Genomic DNA, 17,003 nt, shown 5'->3' on the forward strand with positions numbered 1-17,003 from the left:
TCCTTTGAATCATATTACTAGAGAAAATACCAAATAATAAAAATAAGCAGTTCATAAAATAAATGACAGTGGGGGAGTGACAGCTAATAAACACAGGGAAAGGAACCGCACTCCACTCAGAAAACAAGCAGAACAAAAACAAGCGGTAAAAAAAGAAACTCTTATATTGTCATGAAACGATCAGTTACAGGATAGCAATAATTCTATTAGCACTTAGTGTTTTACAATTTGAAGAAATGTTTTGGGGGTGTAACTCTGGGGGGAATATATTTTTCCCACCCAGGGGTAAATTATCTTTGAAACTGAAATCAGTGAAAGGGAGAAATAAAGTGGGAGAAACCCATTTATTACTTGTAAGCCATCATCCACTTCTGTTCACCTGTGTCTCTTGTGACCGGGCTTCAGAAAGGGAATCCACCCAACCCCTCCATGCCAGATATGCCCTCACTCCGCCTCCTCTTCACCTGTTGATATGGAGGTTGACTACTTCTGTCCAGTCATTGGTAACACCTGTTGATATGGAGATGCACTAAGGCCAGGTGAGAGATTCTGGAAATATTGCAATTTTACCCTCAGCCCACCCCTCCAGAAATCTCCCCTCACAATCTACCTGCTCCACATCTTCCACAATGGCCCCTGTGCAAGAAAACTGGAACACTGTAACCAGACAAATAACATACAATAACAGCAATAAAATCATGATAATCCTCAAGCCAGAGGATTCAGCTAGGTTCAAAGGCCTATGCAGATTAATTCCATAGCTTGCCCTTTCCAAAGGCACCAGTAGCTGAACAGGTAGGGAGTTCAGAGCAATCATCACAAAGCAGCTGCAGCCAGTGAATGGGGCCAGGCCACAGGGACTGTAGAAGAAAATAACTTTAAGGGCAAAAGATACATGTTTTAATGACACCAGCATAGGCAAATCTTGTCCATCAGGTAAGATGCATGCAAGACAGTGGTCCTGTGATAGGACAGTGGCAAGAATGGGATCTCGTCCTGGTCTAGTACACCAGACTTTCACCCCCTCACTTTAATAATTTTAAATGTTAAAAAAAGAGACCAAACAGTTCATGGAAGAAACTCTAGCTAAATATTTTTATCCTCATTGTGAGGAAGTCAATCCTAAGGATGATGTTAATTATTGCTTAGAATATATTTCTAAGTAATTTTTATTTAGAAATGATCAAAACAAAAATATAGTTAAGATAGCATAGTTAGGGAGATTTTTAAAATTGTAAATAAAACATAAATGATTAAGAAACTTTATATATAAACAATTAGTAAACCCATAAGAAAAATGAAAACATTTTAATGAATTAATTTGTTAATTTAACAAACTGAAAATTATTAAACTGAGAGCCACTTACTAACTAGTATTTTCTAGGGTTAATGGAGAAAGATGATTTAATACATGGTGGATAGAAATGTAATACAAAGAGATACCTGCTCAGTTTCTTAAATTTTATTTTTAAGAAATAATTGTGGCTATGCTAAAATAGTCCTTTACATTCACATTTTTAAATAATCATGAACAATGAGAATCTAAGTGTACCCAAGAAGATATTTTAAAAATAAGTTACATTATGACATGCAATAAATGTAATTCAGTCAAACTGTATGGTTTTAATTAAATAACACTAAATAACATAAAAATATATACTTATTAAAGATATATTGTTTATCAAATAAAAGGTGAAGTTAAGGTTGAAATAAATATACTATTATATTCACACATATGTATACAAAGACAAAAAGGGTGATAGAATTGTAAGTGTATTCCCAAAAAGTTCTACAATCACCCTATGATAGTTTTGTAATAAGAATGCTAAAAACTTTTGCTCTTTACACACACTGTTGATTATTCCTGTCAAAAAATACAAAAGTAAAAATCCCCCACAGTTAATTGTATTAAGAGGATTACTAGTCAAAGCTAAGTTGCAGTTCTATAACAGACCTGTGATTATGATGTGAAAAAATTTATTGACTGTTTTATTTTTAATGATGTAGATTCCTCTCTAAATTAGCATATACACTGAAAACAGTAATTGAAAGTATTATCACCCACTGTTTGTATGTTACTTAGACTGGTATTTCTTTACAGTAGTGCAATTAGACTAAAATAAAATCTAAATTCTAGAATCTAGATTCTAAAATAAAATCTAGAAAAATTCATTTTTTATAATGCTTACTATACTGGCCTTTTTGGAAAAATTATTTTAACACAGAATTGGTTATGCATCAAAAATATTTTAAATCTGCTGAATTTGGATTGATTCATTTTATTATTTAATGGAGTACAGATGCATATATAGATATATAAAACATTTCTATTTAAATTAATTACAAAATGTTTTTATGTTATTATGCATTGTATAGGTTTACTTAGTAGAAACATGTCAGAATTGCATTTTTCATTGATTCTTCTTTGCATAAACTAAGTTCATAGGGAAATCAGCAATTTAAAAAGTTTATCTCATACAAAGATACACAAATGAAAACTTTTACCAAAAATTTGAAGTTTAAGTAATTTAAAGAAATGTTTTTCAGCATTTGTAGATAGCAGAATCCTAATTTTCAAAATAAGTTTGGTCTCAAATATTAATTTATTTTTCTCAGTAATTAATGGCTAAAATATAATAGACATTGTAGTATATTTTATTAATATTTGTAACGAATGTTACTTCAATTTCTTATAAAATCAATTTACTCATTTTTTGAGTAAATCAGCAGTAAAAATGATACTGTTAAGATGAGCATATTATTTATGTTGGCAGGAATGAATGTTGAAATTACAATAAAGTCAGTGACAAATTAATTTCCATATTTATGTTCATGATATACTGATGTAAAAAGTTCTTAATTATGCAGAAAGGCAGTTTTAAATGCTAACTTTGTTTTAAAACTTATCAAGAAGTCACAGAATCCTCCTGTATTGGTTCAGATACTTGAGATTGTAGTGAAGAATGTGGTTTTCTTAGAGTTTAAATATGAAGTCCCATTTTTTTATTACTAATAATTTATATAACTATAAGTCTTTTAAAATCATCCCCCAAACTGCTTATAATGTCTGAAGTTCAGTTGTTATTTTGTAACATTTATTTCTCAAAAACATATCTACTTACCTTACTTAGTATGAAATTCAGTGTGTCATGTGTAGAAATGAAGTCACTTGCATGAGTTAATGCAAGTGGCCAGGTTCAGATTAAAAGAGACAAATAAACAAATAACAGGGCAGAGCAACAATCTTTCAAACCAATGGCATATTTATGTAAAGTACATATTCTAAAAGCAAATAAAATTCATTCTGAATTCTGCACACAAATGACTTAATGTTGCAACATTTAACAAAGTGTTAGCCTTCATTTCATGGCACATGGATGACTGTGTAGCCTTTTTCTCTCTTAATTTAAGATTGAATAATAGGTAAAATGCAATCTATAAAGTAAAATTCTAATTTATAATTTTAAAAACCCTTGATAAACTGCTTCAGTTTAAGAAACTATATTGGTTATATTCTGGTCTCAGTACTCTTGTGTCTTCACACATTTATTAAAGAAAAAATAAAGAAGAAGCCATTAACCCTAAAAAAGTTTCTTGAATACATTGGATTCTGCATCTCAAAGACATGGTAAAAAAGCTTCCTTTTCTTAATTAGTGTTGATGTTAAGGAATATATTGAAGAAAACATCAAGCTTCAAATAGCCTGTATTTCTGTCATTTTAAGCAACAGTAACAGATTCATTAGAACAAATGAAAAGTTTAATAACCTTGAACACAGTTACTCTTTATTTTGTTTCCAGTGTGTCAATTTCCATCCAGCTTTCTAACACAGGGAAGGATACTCAATAAATAATACTTGGTAAATAAAGGTGTTAATTAACTAACTTCTTTTGTAAAGCAAATCAGTTGTCTATATTATGGTCCAAGTTATACTCCAGATGTATCTTATCCAGGTACACTGATAAACCAGTGAATACTGTTGCAATTGCTAGCTCTGACTTGATATCTAAAGGAATTAAACATAATGGATGGAATAAGTAACAGTGTTTTAAGCTGCTTAGGCGGAATCATATAAATAGAAAGAAAATAGTTATCCTCAGAGAAACAGACTTGGACTCAATGATGAGGAAGTGGCTTTCTTTCATCTACTAAGGAGAGAAAAAAATATCTGAAGTCTGTTTATCATTAAGACATTTATTAATGAGATCTTGATAAATGAAAATTTATTTCTGTATACTTCATTAGAGAAAGAGAGAGAAAGTGATTTAGAAAATTTTTTGGATATACAGAAATCTCTCCTTGCTTATCAAAGATGCAAATAAACCTATTTTTGTTTAATAAACCTCTTTTGTTTTGCTGACCTAGATAATAAACATAATATGAGGCTTTTTATGCGGTTTCCCTACTGGCAAATTTCAAAACACATTTTGCATTACAATACCTTTCCTCTCAATATGTTTTGTTTTGTCTTGTTTTGTCTTGTTTTGTTTGAGACCATTGTGTTCGGTTACATCTTATCTCTAAAGACAGAAAGTTGCTTGATTTCCAATGTATCTAGGTCTCAGTAAGCAACTCTATCTCTCACCTTCCAGTATGATTGAAACCAGGTTGTTGTTTTTCATTAAGTTAAAACTTGGTAAAATCAATTTCTCAATTCTTTGCAGTTTGCTATCTTATTAGACAGATGATCTTAAAGAACAAAATGTGTCACAATCACACACTAGACTTCAAGTATTTAATCTCAGGAGATTTCCCATCAACAAAGTTCAGAAAGAACACTGGTTCTTGTAGATAGAAAATATCATTAAATAAAAATTTTGGTCAGTTCTAAGGTTTACCGAAAGCATAGTCATATGAATATAAATCAATTATTTGAAACCATCTTAAGGTTTTCTCCTTCTGAAAAACAGTATAAAGAAAAAGCAACATTTTGCACTTAAAAATAGGTATATTAATTAACTTAGGCTTTTGTTAAAATTGTTATAATACTTTTAAAGGTCTAAATTACAAAAATTATACAATTGATATTGTTTAGAACGTGGTAAATGCAAACAATTACTTTAAATAGTTTTATAATAATGTATGTTTTGGAATGGCGTAATTGATTTCCATTATTAATTTAATTTTAAATAGACTTTCTTTCATTTTTCCTAATACAAACAGTAAAACTGTCTCATTTTCCATTTAAATTTCTTGTAACCACACTGGAGTTAGGTTTCAAAAATTAGTCTGGAATTTAAAATCTATCTTAATTCATGTTGATAGTAAATAAATCCTCTGAACAGTAAAAACAACATATCTTGATAGTCTGGTTAGTATGTCACATTCCTGTAATGATAAAACTGAAAGTTTGATTGAATCTCTCATATTTTTAATTTGTAAGGAAATAGATTCTATATGTTTCATTATTGAAAAATGTTTTTATGATACTGTGCTATGCTTACTTGAGTGTGTTTAATATAAGTTTAATATATGCTTTATTTATATATGTTTATGAAATCAGTATTTATTCTACAATTTTTCCTTCGTTACAATCCTTGGAGACATTCCTTACTAGTTAAGGAAATATAATTTTATAATTAACATTTCTATTAAACTCTACATGTTATATGCTAGAAGCATTGGAACTAATATAGTCTTCCAATTGTTATTAAGATGTAACATTAATGAATTCCTGAAAATTATTACACATTCAATTGTTATCTATATAACATGGTCTATTTCTGTGCTTCTTGTTTGAGCTATATTTGCATTCCAATTTACAAATGCATCTCTTGAAATTATAATTATTCTGTTTCTGAAGTAAAAAGTATGATCATATTTCAGTAGTCAATTTTACTGGTCCTGAGATGGCTCACTACAAGGTATGAAATGTGGAAAACCTGAGGTGCTGAACATTAGTTGAAGCTCTTCAAAGTACTAAGATAATAATCATGTCATCATCAGCTTCCTCCCATCTCAGGGACATAGAAACTGTATTCTTATCTTAACTTTCACTTTTGTTTATTTAGGATGTTTTGTAGTTTTGTCTCTTGTAGTCATCATGGCATGGCAAAGAATTTTTTTCCTTCTTTGTCTAATTTCTTTATTGTTAATAGTTTACTGATTCCTTTTTGCTGTTATGTTTTTAATTTCTAGGTATATTCCTTTAGAATATTTTAAGATCACTTATAAAATCATTAATTCATTATTCTTTCTCCCTATTTCTTCATAGTTTTATACACTTTCCATAAATTCCACTTAGCCCATATTGCATACATTTGGATTTACAGTCATTTTTATCATTTTTTAAATTTTCTATAAGAAAATCTGGTCTAAGATCATTTATAATCTGTATAGCTGTCATCTGGGGGAAAATACAGATAAAGTTTCCTTTCATTTCTGTACTTCTCTTTTCTCTTCTATCTTCTTTTGCTTTCCCCCCACCTTTCTACAAACTACCAAGGGTCCGATTACATTAGCTATCTCATAGGATAAGATGGTTAAGCACAGTAACAGGCACGCAATAAATGCTTTCTAACTGAATGCATAGATTAAAATGATATGCCATCCATGTAGCTACTACAGTGGTTGTGATTAAACATATGATTTGATTTCAATAATTTTAGAGACTAAAACTAATGTAACAATCATAGTTTTGTTTTTATTTGCTCTCCTTTTTTTTATATCATAAAAGTTTAGTTTCTGAGGAATTATCTACATTCACTTATGATTTGGAGGTAGGATTAAGAGAATGAAGTTACTCAGATGTAGTTTTTAGTTAAAATGAAGAAAGTTTATGTAACTATCATATTTATCAAACAAATTAGGAAGTGGTACCTCTTAAATTAGTGCATTCTTTGATAATACTATGTCTTTTGTGTCTTTTAACAGAGAGTTAGGGCTAATTCTTTAAGGATATTATATGTATATATTAATTCCACCATTGGGTAGGAAATTGAATTATATGTACATAAGGGGATTTTCTAATATTAATTATGGATTAAATATTTCATCAAATTTACTGAAATTAGCATACATATGAACATCAGGAAACTCCACAGAAGAGTATTTCCTTTTGAAACTATCTTTCTGTGAAGCCATATTACTTAACCTGAAAGAGAGAGAGCATGAGTTGGACTGAAAGATACAAAGCCAAAGAGAAAACACTTAAACAGGTATTTTCACTATTATTTCATTGACTAAACAATTCCAAAATAAACATGGGGCTAGAATCATGGATCTGCTTTTTTTCTCAGAAGACTGTGCAGATAATAAATTTGATGCTAACAGGCCATACATTTTAGAAAGAAATCTTGAATATAAACATAAAGTTACTATTTCATCCAATGCATGAAAATGACAAGTGGCAATTTTGAGGCCACCGTTGCCTGACAGGTTAAATGACACTCAATAAGTTGCCTTCAGTATAAATATGGTCATGAGATACCAAGCCATGCCATCAAGTGTTCAGAAAGTGCCAAGATATGGGTCCAATAGTATTAAAAAACTTCATATGAAGTTTTACAGGGTTAAACCACTTTAAAAAACAGCTGGAATACGTAAGGTTTAAACATGTGCCTATCACTGCCAACAAACTGCAAAAAAATGTTCTCATTGTCTGCAAGTTATCCAAAGCACTCAGAGAGGGATATAAATCTCAAAGTATTTATACTTTCCAAAAAAAAAAGAACCTACTTGTTTATATGCCCATAAGAAAACTCTGTTTAGTGTAATTCATGTTTCTTCCTATAAACTGTTCTATTAGTATTTTATATGCTCACTTTATCATCTATTACTCAATGTATGAGTAGGTCTCAAAGATAAATAATGCCTTACTCCATCATGGCATCCTGCTGTTCAAGCACACTCTTAAGTGTATAAAAAGACTTTCCAAAAGGTACCAGAGCACGGAGAGTTTTATGGGAGTCTTTCTCTATATCTTCAGCTTCTGTGTGTACTCTTATTTTTAACAATGTGTCTGCATGGGAAAGGTCTGGATGAAAGGCAGTTTCTCTTCCCTGCCTGCACAAATCACAACCCAAACATTTCCAAACTGAGTTTTACTGTGAGGCATCGCGTTAGGATGACCTGCTAATAGGAATGAGATTTTTTTTTCTATTGCCCTACATGATGAAAATGTTCTAAAATTAGATATTGGTGATGTCTCCTCAATACTGTAAATACAGGGACACTGCATTGTACAATTACATAGGTGAATTTTATGGTATGAAAGTTATATCTCAATAAAACTGCTAAAAAAAAACCCCAAAACTAACAAATAAAATAAATATATGAACAAACAAAAGTCCAGGACACCTGAGTGAAAAATTGAAAATGTTGAGAAATGAATGACCTAATGATTAGGTAAGAAATCCATCAGTAGATTCATCAGTAGGTAATTTGCTTTCCATTTTTATTTTATTTCACTGCTATCAACAAAATTCAAGAAGTAATTGAGTTGTCAGGTAGCAGGCTGTTAAAATAATTTTCATGATAACTATGTGTTTTTTGACGTGTTATTCAAAAAAGGAAGTCAAAGCATTGAATAACATTTTAAAGATAAAAAAACTAAGAAACAGAAACTTCCTTTATAGCCATTTCTTTGATTTGAATAGATTTTAAATAAAATTTAAGTCCTGCCTATGTCATTTAAAAGTGCTTCACACTCAGAATTTCTTCTGTATTTCATAATTATTCATCAAAATGCATAATATATTTATGTTATTCTGATAAATCATGTGCAAAATAATTCTAAAAAGAAAAAAGAAAAAAATACAACTCTGAGATTTAGGTGGTTATTGTTGGAGGAAAATAAGAGACAGTGATCAATAAGAGAATTTCAGCATAAAAATAGAGTATAATGAAATTCTGTAGAGAAAGTGGAGCGGAATTATGAGTTCAATGAAACCATGTAGTGGAATAAAATATTGACTTTCAGAAACAGTATTATTCATGTAATAAGAGTTATACGTAAATATCCGTACTATAAACTGGGAATCATAGGCTTTGCAACTATGTAAATAAATAAAAATATTATCATAATATCATTACACAAAAACTAAAAATCATGCAAAGACATTAAATTTATTCTGGGTAGAGAGAAAGGTACATTTAAAAAATCTGAAGAGTCATGTTCTTTACCACTGAGACAATCATCCACGTCCTCAGTAATATGCCATCTTTTAATAAATCTGTTTTGATGCTCATGGGAGTTTGTCATATTAAATAATATATCCAGAAAAATAAGACATATTATAGTTCTTCATTGTATATTAGTTAGACCAATATTGCCATTAAACCTGGAGAAGTATTTTTTTCAGTAATGTTAAGGAGTAATTTACCATTTACATTAGTGTTTCAATTCTTTACTGTATATTTTCTTTTTGTTTCCCCATTCATTATTTAAATGTACATGTCTAACACAGCTCCTCCTTTTTAAAGCCATCAAAAAATTTAAAACATGTCAGAAAAGTAATTGTTTTTCTTGTAATCTGATTTTTCATTCTAATTTTCAAGTTTAAAAGGAAAAACTTTCAATAAAATCATAGTTGACATGTTATTTTCTAAATGTCATCAAGTTTTTCTTTTTACATACATCTTTAATAGTCTCTTCTCCTCTCTTTCATACATATTTTACTGCAAAAATGTTTGCCACCAATATTAAAATAAGAATTATCCTCACATTGGTGTACACAGTTTTCTAAATGCTATCAAATCAAATTCATTATGTAGCAATTTAATGGCATAGGTCATTCATTCATATTTTAGTAAAAATTTGCTACCCCAATCATTGGTTTTTGAACTATACTTAATCCTTGTTTCATGATTCAATTTTGGAGCATACAGACAAGTAGGTAGGGTATCATTGTGCTACAAGATTTCCTTAGAAATTTTAGGGAATATCCAATAATGAGTAGACAAACTCTATATGTAATTAATAATTCTGAACCACTAATGAGAAATAAATGCATGTTTAATGTACTGTATCATTATGGAAGCTATGAGTTTAAAAAATCTAGACTTTTTTTAATCCATTGCTTATAATGCTTCCAAAATAAGAAAAGGTATCATTTAGCATTTAACTTCTGGCTGAATATTAAAAAGGTAAGTTATTTAAATGCAGAATAAAATTCATGTAGGTTTATCAAGTTAAGACAAATTTTTATTTGGCATTTGCAAGTAATATGTTTCTAAAATCCCAAAGATAGATTTTAAACTGGTTAGTAAAATTTGGCAAGATGTGAATGCATAACAACCTAATTATATTCTGAATTCAGAAACAAATACTTCACAAAGTAAATAATAAAATAATAAAACGAGATCAATCCTAATTTATCTGATCTTAATTTTTACCCGAAGTTACCTGAGATAGAGAAAGATTGACTCTTTTCAGAGCATGAACATTTGTGCTGGTGCTGTTCATTTGTAAACTACTAGTCTTGAATTTGACATGCAATTGACACTAAATAAGAGCACAGCCAAAGTAGACTTGAAAAGTGAACAGCCTTCACATGGAGCCACTACCTATCCTCCTTCATACTGCTTATTGTTTCCAGGTCCCATTCCTCCTGGATTCTGACTTTATGACTCACTTTTTCTATACATAACCTGATTTGTACCTCTAATTCAACTCCATACACCGCTTTCTCCCTGTGTGCTTAATTTCTCATTGATTGCGGCCCATTTCATTTGCTATGCTGTGTTACAGAGTCAAAGTGAGCATTCTGTCTGTATCAGCTCCAGGAGCCCCTCACTCAGTGTAAATATGATATCTCTGCCAGGCTCCTGCCAGTGCTACTAGCATTATTTAGAACTGCAGTGCTGTATTTGGGTAAATGTGTCTGTATGTAACAGTGCCATTAATTTAATAAACTAGGAAGCCTACTATGTGTTAGTGAATGTCCTAGACTCTTGGGAACAAATGAAAGCCTTAGAATGGAGCTCAAAGGCAAAGATAAAGACAGTTTTTCCTTAAACTTAACTGTGTCCAGGGAACAACATGAAGAATATAATCAAGACTACAGACTAAGTCACAACTGTCTGCTTAATTTAGTGGAGCAGGGAAAGCATGATCATTATTGTGTTAGTGGAACACTTTCATATAATTGGACTGATTTATATAATTGAGGCAACTTGACTTGCTTCCCTAACATTTCATTTGAAGTTTTAATTTTGAAAAACTTATGGGTACCACTAGTACTATGTCAGGAGGTCAGAATTCTGCATCCAGGATGTTGCTCCCACCTTACAATGAAAAAGATGATTCACTGTTCATTGAGCAGTCAGGCTTGACAAAGGACTATAACATAGTGTGACCATGGTTTAAGGCAGATAAGTGCCACCCAGGGAAGAAATCAGGGCATGATCTGAGGTCACTGAGAACAGACAACATGTACAAGAGGAACTGGGTTTCCATACAACAAGAAGAGAGAGATAATTTGCACAATATTCAGCTCCTGCAGTGCTTAGGTCCTTTGTCAGCAGATCCCTTCTGGGGCCTTGCATCTCACTTCCTCATGCAGTGGAAGGACACTAACCCCTCCCCTTACAGGGTCTGAAATACAGAAAACTGAGGGGTACCTATGGGTCATTAATATGACTTAAACGAAAGAAAGAAAACAGTGAGTCTGAAACAAGAAAAGACAGCCCAGAGCAGGGGATAAACCCAGCACAGACTGCGAGGGTTCTTTATATTCCAGTTAGAAATATTCCAAGCCCAGGCCCATTCTCCTGCAGGGGGTTCAACAGACTGGCCTGACCACCTTACCCGACAGATGTGGACCAACTTTAAACCTTTTTTTTTCCCCAAACCCATCAGAGACCTAATATTGTAAAACCATCAAATGGCCCAAGGGCAAAAGAGACTACCTGCAGAGAGAAAGGAAAAGCACACATGTGCTCACCTGGAGTAAGCAAACCTGTGTGCCTAAGAAGACTTCACCAGAAGAGCTGACACTGAAGAATGCCAGCTCTTTCTTCTCTATGAACCCCACTGGGTGCTCACAGGAAGGAATGGAAAAAGCCCTAGGAAGGGTCTACGAGGTCAACCTGGCTAAAGGAACAACTGTGCCTGTGGGAACAAGACCCTTGACCCCAAAACTATTTATTTTGTCTGTTATAGAACAAAAGCGTTGGAGGGACAGGGAATGGGAGACAATAAGCAATGTCTTGAGGACACTGATGAAAACCAGTCATAGTTGGGCAGATGGGAACACCATGAGGATGATAGAGATTATTATAGGGAGGCTCAGCCTTACAAAAAGGCAGGTGAATAGAGAAGGCCATAGCCTTCATAGCCTTGGGTCAAGGTGCATGTGTAGGGCTGGGGCTTAATCAATATAGCAGAAACTATAAACACAGCACTACCATTCTCAACCATGCTAACATGCTGAAGTAATAGCAGAACATACTGGAAGAGGGACAAGGAGAAACAAGAACACATGGAGGAAACTTCTCTGAGGGACAGAGCAAATGAAAGCCCTAAACCTCAGAAGGAACAGACATTGTTCTGCTAATCAACTCCTATCCTAAATACAAGTTATTTCTACAGGCAACAACAAAATCAAACCCACCACAACTTCTAGGTGGATTAAATCAAATGCCCACTCTAAAGGTCTGCCAAACAAAATACATGTCTGTTTCCTCGGATCAAAACTACTGACCTCAGTATTATAGTTCCATACCAGATGTCTGGCGTTCTACTTCCAAAAGCAACAACAAAAATTATTACCAGTTGTATAAAGAGGCAAGAAAAAAATATGCTCCAAAGGTACAAAGTGAACATCAAAATCAGTCTCATATATGACACGTTAAATATTTAACAGAAAAAGTGAAGATATGGCACCAAATGTACTGATCCATTAAAAAAATCTACATACTGGATTTTATGAACATTTTAAAAGATAATTTGTGTGAAAGAAAGTGTTAATAGAATAAAAGATAAGTCACAGACTGGAATAAAATATCTGACCATCTTGTTTGTGACAAAGGACTTATATTTAGAAACAGAATTCTCAAAACTCAACAATGTACAAGCAAAAAATTAAAAATTGGCAAAAGATCTAAGGAACAACTTAACTTAAAAAGATCAAATAAATTTATGAAATTATGTTCAATATAATTAATAATTGCAAAAATGAGCCACAATGTAATACCAGTACACATGTTCGAATGCCCAAAATCAGAAAGAACTGGCAATGCCACATACTGAGGAAAATGCAGAGCAAATGAAACTCATGTAATGCTGACAGCATAAAATGGTACAGAAGCTTTGGGAAATGATTTGGCAGTTTTTTAAAAGTTAAATATGTATCTTCCTGTGACCCAGTAATCCTGCTAGTTATCTACTCTAGAGAAAATAACATATATTCACACAAAAACTTTATGAATAAATATTCATAGAAGTTCATTCAAAATCACCAAAAATTAGAAACAATTTAGATATCATTAAATAGGTAAATAGATAAACTGCTGAACAAACTCTTGATTCATGCAATGTGGATGAATTTTGAATGCATTTTGCTAAATGAAGGAAGCCAAATCCAAAGGCTACATGGTGCATGATTCCATTTAGCTGACCCTTTGGAAAAGGTAAACTCTAGGCACGAAAACAGATCTCTGGTTTCTTGGGGTTGGGGAAAGGGTTTATCTAAAAAGAGGCAACATGGGTGAAGAAATTATTCTATATAGAACTGTGGTGTTGGCCACATGACTAAGCATTTGTCAAAAACTGAGAAACAGTATGCAACAAAAAGTGAATTTTATTGTACATGTGTTTTAATCAAATATATGTTTGATTAAAATTAACCTTGTTTTAATCAAACATATATGTTTGGAGAACATGGAAAGCAGATTATGATTAATAAATCAAATTGCATTACCAATAAATAACTTTGAACTGTAGTGAAAGTAATAGAGGAGAAGTATATTGACCTTAGTATTTTCAGAAAATATTTTTCTGGATGCTTTGAGGTTAAGATAAAAACCACAATACATTGTACTCTAGTTGGTAAATTTGTTATTCACAGATGTTTGGCTTAGGAATTCTGAAAATACTTAATTGGTATACTATTTCTGAACAAATATGTAAATATATTTTAGATAATGAGAATCAGGCAAACAAATTCCAAATAAGAGGAGAAAGCCAGAAGGATCCCTGTGGGATTAGATTAAATTGGTGATATCAACACTAACTTATTTTTTAGAAGCATGTATACAGATAAGTAAATTCAAAAATAAAAGTACATGAAAATATATGCATGGGTTAGTGTACACACATCTTTTTTCCTAGCTTGATCCATTAAGATGGGCTAGGAACTGTGATACTGCAGTATGAATGAGCACATCTGGGATCCAGATCTTGGTTTCCAAAAACCATTCTCCAATAAAAAGAATCAGGGCTTCTTGGGGAACTGAGTGATTCCACAGGTGGGACTCATACAACATGAGTCTGGAGCATTGGGTGGTGTTGAAAAGTCAGGAGGTAGTTTAAAACAAAACCAAACCAAAGGGTAGGGCTTTGTTGGCCTATTGAAGACACAGAGTGGCCAATATAATAGTCTTCAATGAACAAAGTAAGGGCAACTTGAGCGACTAAATAATAGCAGCATTATATTACAGGCCAATGCATGGGACACATGTCTGAGTCCACGCTGAGAGGAATGAATAACAGAATCAATAAATATGGGAGAAGTGACAACTCTTCCTTAAAAAAGAATTTAAATTAATAAATGTAGAAGGACATAAAAATTAGTGGATGGAAGTTTAAACAGAAATTAAATATATCTCATAACTCAAATATGTCAAATTATCTTCCCCCAAATATTTAATAATTACAAAGGGGAAAGTAATTTATGATGGAGAATCCCAGCAGACACCACCTCAGCCAAGTGATCAAGGCCAAGATCACAAGTAATATAAGTCCACATCATGCACCCACTAATATCCTGCACCAAGAAAGACCATTACCGCTGTCATACTCCTCCCAGTAATGAATAACTTCAGTCTAAGCATGACAAAACACCAGACAAACCCAAACTGAAGGACATTCCACAAAATAACTGGCCAATCATCTTCTAAGTGTCAGTGTAATGTAAAACCAGGAAAGACTAAGGAACTGTCATAGACTGGTGAAGGCTAGGAAGACGTAATTAAATGCACTATGGAATCCTGCATTGGATGCAGGACAAGTAAAATGCTATTAGTGAAACAACTGCTGAAATCCAAGTAACTTTTGGACTTTAGTTAATGATATTGCACCAAGAGCAAAATCTTAGTTTTGATGGATGTTCTAAGACTGTAATATATTAATATAAGGGAACTCAGAGTAAAGTAGTTTTGAGGACACACTATAGAACTGTTGAACACAGATCTGATTCATATATGTTGTGAAGATAGATGAAAAAAGTTTGTGTGCATGCATGTGTATATGCCTGTGTGCTTGTGATTACTGCTTTTGAAATCATGAAAGCATGGAGTTAATTCACTTGAGCAATACACAATGTAGTTCCTCAAATAATTTTTAAATACTAAAATAATAGAAAATTATGTCTAAATTTCTTTGCATATATTTTTGTTTATGATAATATATTTATAAGCTTCAGATTGAATGAGGATATAAACTAGCTGAAGGTATCTTTAAACTCTAGGAGAGAAGAAAGAGAAAAACTTACAAATTATACATATAATATTAGTAAACATGTACTAGTAGTATACAGTAGTAGCTATGGAGTTTCTACTAGCTGTGTCTCTCAGAATGATGGAGTACACTGGGATAATGCTGATTCAGGATAGGCATTAATACCGGAATTTCAAAAGAGGCTTATAAAAAATTAAACAAGCCATGTAGCCTAAGATCATAAACATAGCCATACTGTGGACTCTTTATTTGTTAAGTTTGTTTGACTATTTGACTATTTGTTAAATTTATTTGACTCTTTGTTAATATCTATATTAACAAATTTCACATAAAAGCCAAACAAGTGGTAAATCCAAATAAAAACAAATAAATGAAAAAAACAACTGTTAGTGTTTTCAACAAGAATTCTGAACTTTTAGTTAACACTGTTCAAATCATACAAACTTCAGCTGTGGGTTTGCTGACATTGATTCACCTTATTATTTTGAAGCATTTCTACATATGTTAATTTGATTTTATGAGTCACATTTCATAATGTATTTAGACATGTCAGCCCAGGGCTGCTATGCCTAATTCACACTTCACTCATTTGAGAGCATTTGGCTTTCAGCCTTATGACTGTAATAACCTACCATGTGCAAATAAATGCCACATGATTTACACTCTGTTCTGTCTCATTGCTTAATTATCTAAATACAATTAAAAGGGACAATGTGTTGAAATCTATATTAATTTACTATAAAGCATGTAGATGGTTTTACCCTCTATTCACTGATACTTTGAAAAGCTGCCTATGAAATACTTTAGTAATAAGTTTCAAAGAAGTAAAATTGAATATGAAATGTTAGAAACAGGAAAAATGGTTACCATCAAAATCTTGTATTTAGACAAAAGGCCTCATAAATAGTTGGAATACTATTTCTGGGAATAGAATTCAGAGATTTATCTTTATGGATAAATTCATCCAGTCCTAGTATAACAACAGCAACATTTACAGGGCACTTAAGATGTGTCAGACATGCAATATCTATTTTTCTCCCTCAAAGCTACAGTAGGAGGTAAATACTTTTATTATTCTTGCCCTAGAGATGATACACTAAACCACACACCCAGAGTCCCAAGCGAGTGAATGGAAGAACCAGGATCTGTGCAAATGGTCTGACTAAACATCTTACTCTGAACTATTATGCTGCCTTGTCACTGTCCAGTTGAAATGAGCAATGATGCAAGGGGCACTGGTGTGGGTGGGCATTTCTGCAGAACTGGAGATTTTGCTGCTTTTGTAATTATGCTGAGAAAGCTCTTCCTCACATCAAGATTATACGAATTTTATTTTCTTCTACAAATTTCATTGTTTTATTTTTTAACTGAAAATTTTATCTAC

This window comes from Manis pentadactyla, chromosome 1 (genome assembly GCF_030020395.1).
Source record: "Manis pentadactyla isolate mManPen7 chromosome 1, mManPen7.hap1, whole genome shotgun sequence".
NCBI classification, from domain to species: domain Eukaryota; kingdom Metazoa; phylum Chordata; class Mammalia; order Pholidota; family Manidae; genus Manis; species Manis pentadactyla.